This window comes from Zingiber officinale, chromosome 2A, assembly GCF_018446385.1.
Source record: "Zingiber officinale cultivar Zhangliang chromosome 2A, Zo_v1.1, whole genome shotgun sequence".
In the NCBI taxonomy this organism is placed as follows: domain Eukaryota; kingdom Viridiplantae; phylum Streptophyta; class Magnoliopsida; order Zingiberales; family Zingiberaceae; genus Zingiber; species Zingiber officinale.
Genome location: NC_055988.1, coordinates 67,519,961 through 67,529,451, shown reverse-complemented (window position 1 = coordinate 67,529,451; position 9,491 = coordinate 67,519,961).

The following is a 9,491-nucleotide window of genomic DNA, read 5'->3' as shown; positions in this document are numbered from 1 at the left end:
AAAATTGAGCATTGGTGCTAACAATGATCTTTTGATTTTTAGGATTTTAAAACAAATCACCTTTCGTTCCTTTAGGATATCCCACAAATAGACAAACTTCTGTACGTGATTCCAACTTGTCAATATCTCCCTTCAACACATGTGCTGGACTATCCCATATCCGAATATGACTCAGACTAGGCTTATACCCATTCCACAATTCCATGGCAGTAAAGGGTACTGATTTAGAAGGTACCATATTTAGAATGTACACTTCTGTTTCCAGAGCATATCCCCAAAACATATTTGGTATTTCTGAATAACTCATCATCGATCTAACCATTTCCATAAGAGTCATATTCCTTCATTCTGCCACACCATTCTGTTGGGGTGTACCAAGTGCAGACAATTGGGATTGAATCCCATCCTCTGATAAGTAATTCCTAAATTCTCCAAAGAAGTATTCGCCACCATGATCAGACCATATTGTCTTGATACTTTTACCATAACGTTTCTCCACATTAGCCTTGTACTCTTTGAACTTATCAAAGCATTCAGACTTACGGCGCATATGGTAAATGTATCCATATCTCGAATAGTCATCAATAAAAGAGACAAAATATTCGAAACCACCTCTTGCTTGGATAGACATATGACCGCACAAATCATAATGAACCAAGTCCAACACATCTTTGGCTCTATACCCCTTGGCCTTAAAAGGTCTCTTGGTCATTTTACCTTCTAAGTAAGATTCGCATGTTGGAAAGTTTTCCAACACTAATGAACCCAAGGGTCCATTGGCTATAAGCCTTTGAATCCTACTCAAGTTAATTTGACCAAGCCTTAGATGCCAAAGATATGTTTGGTTCATTTTCGAAGGTTCCTTTCTCTTATTAGATTTAGAAGATGTGTTATTAATTTTCATTTGTTGCATCGTGGGAGTTATTAGATTTAGAGTATACAAATTGTCAACGAACGTACCAGAACAGATAACTTCCCTTTTTATCTTGATAACACCTTTGCTATCATAAATAGATAGAATATCCATCCTTGTATTGTTTAGAAACTAAAATCAAGTTCTTTCTAAAACTTGATACATAAAGATAATTTCTTAAAATCAATATTTTATTCCTATAAACATCTCCAACTGCAATAACTGCTACTTCTGTAGCATTGCCCATGTAAACAGTGATTTCTCGTTCGTGTAGTTGTCGAGTTTCCTGGAAACCCTGCAATGATTTGCATACATGATCAGTGGTTATCATATCTACACGTCAGGTACTAGTAGATAACACCACTAAACTTGTTCCAACTGTAGGGGATCGGTGGCCGGCTTGAAGGGGGGTTGGATAGCTTGGTCACCCCCAATTCTCTTTCTTCTCTATAAGTTGTTAGTGCGTAGCGGAATATACTAAACAAAAAAAATAAGGACAAGCAAGAAAGAACAAATGCTAACACAAATCCTTTACGTGGTTCAGAGATTGCTTGCTCCTACTCCACAGCATGCCCTTGAGGTGGACGAACCTTTGATCCTTCGGTGGATCAATCCCTGGCAATCTCCGGCTAGCTCTTACTCCTTCTCGGTGGAGTACAACCTCTCACAAAGCTCTCTTCCTCTTAAAGATGAATACTTAGATTAGGAGTAAGAGAATGGCTTGGAAGCTTTGGACAATTGTTAAGGAGTTATTCAACAAACATGAGTAACTTCCTTCAAGCCCCAAAGCTTCCTATAAATAAGAGGAGAGAGTTGATCATCATATTAACTCATCTCGGCATCAGTCGACTGGCAAAACCATCAGTCGACTAGTGTTACTGTTGGAGGTAGCCAACGGCTACTTTACAGCACCAACGATTTGTCAACGGTTATTTACCAGTCGACTGCTAGTTTTAGCAGTCGACTACACCAGTCGACTGGTAGTGCTCGCTAAGCGAATAGAATGTTTCTATTCGCAACCAGTCGACTGCGCAGTTGACTGCGTAGTCAACTGCTAGGACTGCACATACACACACTTATCCTCTCCGGAGTCACCCTAGAAGTCCTCTTTCTCGGCCTTCGTCCCTCAGATGCACCTGAGCTCGTGGCTCCTCTCCGTGCCGTCCTTCACGTTGCCTTGAAGTCTGCTTCCCTTAGCTCCACTCTATTGCTCCTCGTCCGGCGGTCCCTCGAATGTCTTCCACACCATCCTTCACCGATTGAAGGATCCGAGCCCTAGGATGAGCTTCCCAAGCTTAGCTGCACCAAGCTTCTCATGTGTGTTTCACCAAGTCCTGCAAGACTCAAACACACATATCAAACACATATGAAACCCTAACTTAAACTCTTTGACACACACATCAAAACCTTGATCGTACCTATCAAGTATAGGTCGATTGTACCAACAATCTCCCCCTTTTTGATGTGTGGCAATATGTTTAAGTGAGGCAAAAATAACAACATGAAAATTAAAAATAATATGTAAACATGAAGCATAATACCCAAGCTCCCCCTTAACATATGCTCTCAACCTTAATTTTCAAGTTTGCACACAAGTAGGTTTCTAACTTAACCCTTCCCATTTCTCCCCCTTTGACACCATCAAAAATTGTACCAAACAAGTACATATACCAAGGTATCAAAGTGGACATAAAATTACCCAAAACTAGCTCTTGACAGTGCTGGAAAATAGGTACCAGTCGACTGCCATCTGTTGCAGTCGACTGGCACATTACCAATCTGAATTTCATCCTTCCGAAGCTAATTTCAGAAATACATAAAAAATTCTAGAAAATTCAAAAAATAATGAAATTTTGAACACATATTTCTTATAGTGTTCTTTAACAAGGAAAAATATGTTTCCATGAAAATTCATCATATTTTGATGTTTTGATAAAAACTCAAACACTTTGAAAATATGTAATTATGTATCAATTTGAAACCTAGTTTTGCAATCATATGTTTCAACATAACTATACCACAGTAAATAAAATATAAAATTATTTTCAAAATATTTGAAATGTCCAACTATGATCTATGGGCAAGATGTCTATTAATTAAACATTTGCTTTCCCCATAGTTGGCCTATGATCACTAAAAATTTGATACATTTCCTAACCCATCAAAATACCATAAGCATAAGTGAATTATTCGTATCATCCTATCATCTCACATTTATGGTTAGAAAATAGTGCAAGTCATTGTGAGATAAATGTAACTTCTAATTAGCCCTCTTGATCATGAATTTCTATCAAGGCTAACCAAATATTCTCCCCCTTAAGGTCTCAAGTCAACTATTTTTCAATGATTTGAATTATGATTTCCATGGTTGACTTGACCCAAAATCCTCTAACCATTGAGGATTAACTTTGGCACCCAATAGAGATTCTTTCTAATTGGGTTAACCAAATATTCCTTGGGGATCCATTTTCTATCTATGGTCTTTGTCTTTGATTTCCCCCTAGCAAGTAGACAATGATAAGTCTTTTCATTGTTGGGTTCATTGTATCCTAACCCATTTTTCTTAAAACTTGCCCTTTGGCTCCCAATAATCATGTTTAAGGTATTTGAGCCAATTTAAAATTTTCTAAGGGCATAAGATATTCTATCTTTTCCCTTAATTTCTTATTTTCCTCTTCTAAACATGAATCATATGAACTTGTAAAAGGAGCATGCATATCATTGTCCTTAGAACACATGGATTCTAATTTGTTACGAAGCATGCAAATATCATTATTCAAAGACTTATTTTTCCTTTTAGCCTTAAACAAATCATCATTTGTACTGGTAATAATTTTAATTAAAACATGGGGACAAAGATTATGTACCTCACTTACCAAGAAGTCCGAATCCGAAGTTTGACCTCCCCCTTCACTTGAGCTCCCTTCTTCATCTTCACTTGAGCTCCTTCCTTCTTCTCTTTCGGATGAGGTGGAGGCAATGCCATCAACTCCCATTAATGCAAAATGGAATACATGGTGCTCATCTTCCTCCGATGATGATGGATCATCCCATGTTGCTTTTAGGTTTTTGACTTTCTTCCCTTTTTCTTTTGACTTTTTCTCCTCCTTCTTCTTTCCTACCTTCTTCTTCAAGAGAGGACAATCATCTCTTATGTGTCCTTCACCTTGGCAATTGTAGCAAATGACCCTCCTTGTTCTACTTTTGCTTCTTGAGCTTTTCCTAGCATGAGATTTGTTAGTTGAAAACCTTTTAAATGCCCTTCTCATTTTCCTTACCATATACGCCTCTTGATCGCTATCCATTGAGGTGCTTGATTCTTTGGAGTTGGAAGATGATGGAGATGGAGCTTTCTTCTTCTTCCCCTTTTCCTTGTTTGCCACAAGGGCTACTCCTCTTGATCTTTCTCCATCTAACCCTTCAATTCTAGTTTTGTGAAGCTCTAGTGTTGAGAAGAATTTATCTAGAGAAGATTTCTCTAAATCCCCCGAGATCTACAATAAATCTACAATTGAGCTCCAAGTTGTTGTTTTTGGGAAAGCATTAAAGGCTTTCATCATCATGTCACGATTTGAGAGTGTCTCACCTACACTTGTTAGTCCATTAATAATTTCCTTAATTCTAGAGTGTAACATTGATACCTTTTCTCCTTTCTCAAGCTTGATGTTATTGAGTTGAGATTGGAGAAGGTCTCTCTTCGCCAATTTTGCTTCCGAAGTACCTTCATGAAGCTCCACTAGTTTCTCCCACAGGTCCTTGGCGCTTGTGTAGTTTCCAATCCTAGTCACTTCTTGTTGGGGAAGAACATTTAGTAGGTGATGCATTGCTTTGGAGTTTGCTAAATGCTCTTCCTTTTGCCTCTTGGTCCATCTTGTTATGTCGATTGTCTCATTGCGGTCATCCTTGGGCACTTCAAAACAACTTCTCATGATTAGCATAATGTCGAAGTCGGTATCGAAGAATACCTCCATTCTCTTTTTCCATCAAGAGAAATCTCCTTCGAATTTGGGTGAATGAATGCTTGAACCGGCCATTTTGATGAATTGCTCTTCTTCGAGATTAGTCCGTTGAAGAGCTTCCTTGCTCTGATACCACTTGTAGAGGATCGGTGGCCGTCTTGAAGGGGGGGTTGGATAGCTAGGTCACCCCCAATTCTCTTTCTTCTCTACAAGGTTTTAGTGTGTAGCAGAATATACTAAACAAAAATAATAAGAACAAGCAAGAAAGAACAAATGCTAACACAAATCCTTTACGTGGTTCGGAGATTGCTTGCTCCTACTCCACGGCATGTCCTTGAGGTGGACAAACCCTTAATCCTTCGCTGGATCAATCCCCGACAATCTCCGGCTAACTCTTACTCCTTCTCGGTGGAGTACAACCTCTCACAAAGCTCTCTTCCTCTTACAAGATGAAGACTTATATTAGGAGGAAGAGAATGACTTGGAAGCTTTAGACAATTGCTAAGGAGTTATTCAACAAGAATGAGTATCCTCCTTCAAGCCCCAAAGCTTCCTATAAATAAGAGGAGAGAGTTGATCCTCATATCAACACATCTTGGTTCCAGTCGACTGGCAAAACAATCAGTCGACTGGTGTTACCGTTGGAGGTAGCCAACAACTACTTTACAGCACCAACAGTTTGCCAACGGTCATTTACCAGTCGATTGTACTAGTCGACTTATACTGCCGGCTGAGCGAACAGAATGTTTCTATTCGCAGCCAGTCGACTGCGCAGTTGACTACACAGTCGACACCTAAGACTACACATTCACACACTTATCCTCTCCGGAGTCGCCCTTGAAATCCTCTTCCTCAGCCTTCGTCCCTCAGATGCACCCGAGCCCGCGGCTCCTCTCCGTGCCATCCTTCATGCTGCCTTGAAGTCTGCTTCCCTTGGCTCCACTCTATTGCTCCTCGTCCGGTGGTCCCTCGGATGTCTTCCACACCATCCTTCACCGATTGAAGGATCCGAGCCCTAGGATGAGCTTCCCAAGCTTAGCTGCACCAAGCTTCTCATGTGTGTTTCACCAAGTCCAGCAAGACACAAACACACAAATCAAACACATATGAAAGCCTAACTTAAACTCTTTGACACACACATCAAAACCATGATCATAGCGATCAAGCATAGGTCAATTGCACCAACACCAACTACTAGAAAATAAGATATACCTATATTGTTCTCTTCCTACGAGGACAGTCTACCTACAAATATCCAGACTGCTTGCAAATGAAGCACTTACCTTTCGGCTTCTTCATTCTTACTTTTAGTCCAGTACCTAGAGATCATACAGTCTTGCCTGTCAGCCCGATTCTAGTGTACGAAGAGTTCCTTGAGATTGTACATCATGTCATGGCCAATAGGCATGGTCTGGTGCTGATGTTGCAGCACATTTGATATTAAAGCCAAATGTAACTCCACGCCATCTCATCTGTCTTGACCCATTTCCTATGATACTCAATCTCTTCTTCACTAGAATCACTATTAGGCACATTAGGGTAGATCTCTAACTGTACAAACTTATAGCCTTCAGCAGTTAGGACACTGTCCAGGTTTCTTTTCCAATCTATGTAGTTGGGACTAGTAAGTTTGTTCTCTTTCAGTATAATAGCCAGTGGGTTGAAAGTCATCATAAGAATCACAAAATAAACTTTTGGTTAAAACTCTAAATTTAGAATAATATTGATTTCTCAAATAATATTATTTAAATTTACCATCACCTCAAAACACCATGAATTTTGCATGCCACGTTAGTGTGGACGTATACAAATTCAACATTTGTAAGATGAGGTTTTACCCATTAATTTTATTATCTTGTCATCCTAACTTTATGACAAATAAAATTAATAGTTGGTATTCCTTTGGTCACACAAATAATAGAAGTGACTCCGTTGGGGAGGATACTATTAAATGTGCCTAAGTATATACCATTACTTGATACTTCGTCCATTAAATAGGATAGTGCCCCTTCAATTGGAGAAGATCATATGCTCCTAAATAATTTCCTATAACCATCCATAAAGGAAGTTTGATCTAGTGATCTGCAAACAAACTCATCCGTTATTGAGGGGGACACTTAGAGCCAACACGCAAATTTGTTGCATCACTTACAAACCAGTAATGGAGACCGTGGAATTTATTTACTAATCCCTCTCCCACTTAGTTATTTAAGGTGAGAAATTTTAACAAGAACACACACATCATAGCAAATAAAGTAATAAATATGGAAAAATAATTTTTCAACTATTATGGCCTTTTCCATCACTGTCCTCCGTGTACTACCAACCCTAGCTGTTGCCATCTTTAGCCACAACAATCGGGTCTAGTTGTCGCATCTATCTTGCTTCTTTTTCCGTTGCGCCTCTGGTCCACAAATAGTACCACGCCTCGCACGGATACGATCCGCGAGAAAAATAGAATTTTACATTTATCGGTCCTATATTCCACGAAAGAATGTACATGTAATCTAGATCGAAATAAAAAAGTGAAATCCTAAAACTAATACAGCTCCTGCTGCATTTAATACATACAATCATGCACACAAATAAAATGCCCTTGACATGTCCAAGGGTCCAATCACACACAATCTCTGTAAGCCATAATAGTTGGAGCCTGCAACCAAAGAGTTAGTATATCCTACTATTATCATGCCTAAATTATGTATAACATGTGCATAATTAAACTGAAAACCAAACACACAGAGGCAAATCCTATCTCTGATACCAATTGTTGGTTGCTACTCGGAATATCATACTGATTCCCCTGTACAAAAATTTTATACAAGTCTTGAACAATTCCTAACAACCTATTGTGTTCTTTAGAAATTAAATTTGGAATCGCAAACAGAATTTAACATTATTGATTCCAAATTAAACTTATCTATTTTTAGAGGTTTAGACTTGGATCGTAAACGATGCTTAACATTATTAATCCAAATCCACCTATGTTACAAATTTGATTAAATATTTATTTCAGAGATCAGCTTCCAGGTTAAACATGATGTGATGCTAGGCCTTCTTGGTTATGGGAGCATCCACCACTTCCTAGACAAAGTCTTTCAACGAAATTCAATATTTAATCTCCTTATAGTAACCCTAGGTTTAACCATTAAGAATAATCAAATCACAAGATCGAAAAAACAAAAGAAACACAAACTCGAATCATAAATTCAAAACCTAGAAACGTTGGCCTCTTTTGTTTGGTATTTCAAGATCTAAACAAAAATATGAACTAGTTATGATGCAGAAACTAATAACTAATTATACCTTTTGTAGCTTATAGACCTCACGATCTTCTATCGTATTCCTCTTCTTATCTTGGACGTCGTGTGGGCGACGATCTACCCAGACGAGATTCTACCCAATCTTCCTTCTTCTCCAAGCAAGTTTCGGCCACCACCAATCTTCAAGAGATGAAGGACTTTTGGCCACCAACCAAGCTCAAAGGGATGCTAAGAAACAAAGCCTCCTTTCACTACTTCTTCTCAAAGCAAAGTCCGGCCACCAACAAGCTCCTTGAGAGTTGATGCCGCCGGCCACCAAAGAAGAAGAAAAGGAGGAGAGGAAGAAGATGAGGGCCGGCCACCACAAGGAAGAAAAGAGAGGAATACTAGATCATCTATTGTTATGAGGTGAGGCACCTCTACCCTCTATTTTATATTCCTTGGTCTTGGCAAATAAGGAAAGTTTTAATAAAAACTTCCTTATTTTCCTTGCCAATGAAAGGAAAATTTAATTGATAAAAATTTCCTTTTCTTCTATGGATGTGGGCGGCCATATCAAATCCTCCAAGATTGGAAAGTTTTAAACACAAAATTAAAAATTCATAATTTATTTATGCAATTTTTAAAATAAAAATTCCCTTCATGGTTGGTTGTAAAAGGAAACTTTTATAAATTAAAATCACTCAATTAAAACATGTGGATGATTTACAAAAAGGAAAGTTTTCTCTAAAATTAAAATCTTCCTTTTAACTACAAATAAGGAAGATATCAAATCTTTCTCTTAATCTTTTGTAGAAAGCTATAAAAGGAAAGATTAAATTTTAAAACTCTCTTTTAAAATCATGAGGATGGTTACAAAAAGGAAAATTTTTATCAAAAATTAAAATATTTCTTTTAACTACAAATAAGGAAAGATATAAAACCTTTCTTTTAATCTTCTATAGAAAGATATAAAAGGAAAGATTTAAATTTTAATACTCTTTTTTAAAACCATGAGGATGGTTACAAAAAAGAAAGTTTTATCAAAATTTAAAATCTTCCTTTTGACTACAAATAAGGAAAGATATCAAACCTTTCTCTTAATGTTTTGTAGAAAGTTATAAAAGGAAAGATTTAAATTTTAAACTCTCTTTTAAAACCATGGCTTCCACATAAGGAAAGATTTTAAAATAAACTCCTTTTATTTTTTATGTGGCTTGCCACCTAAGCTTGGGCTCTAAGCTAGGGCCGACCACCACTTGGTCCATCCAAGGCTTACCTGTTAGTAAGAACCCTAGAGCCAATCATTTGATGATTGTATTATGGACTTATTGTATCATATTCTTATATAAATAAAGGCATTTGTCTTGGTTATTA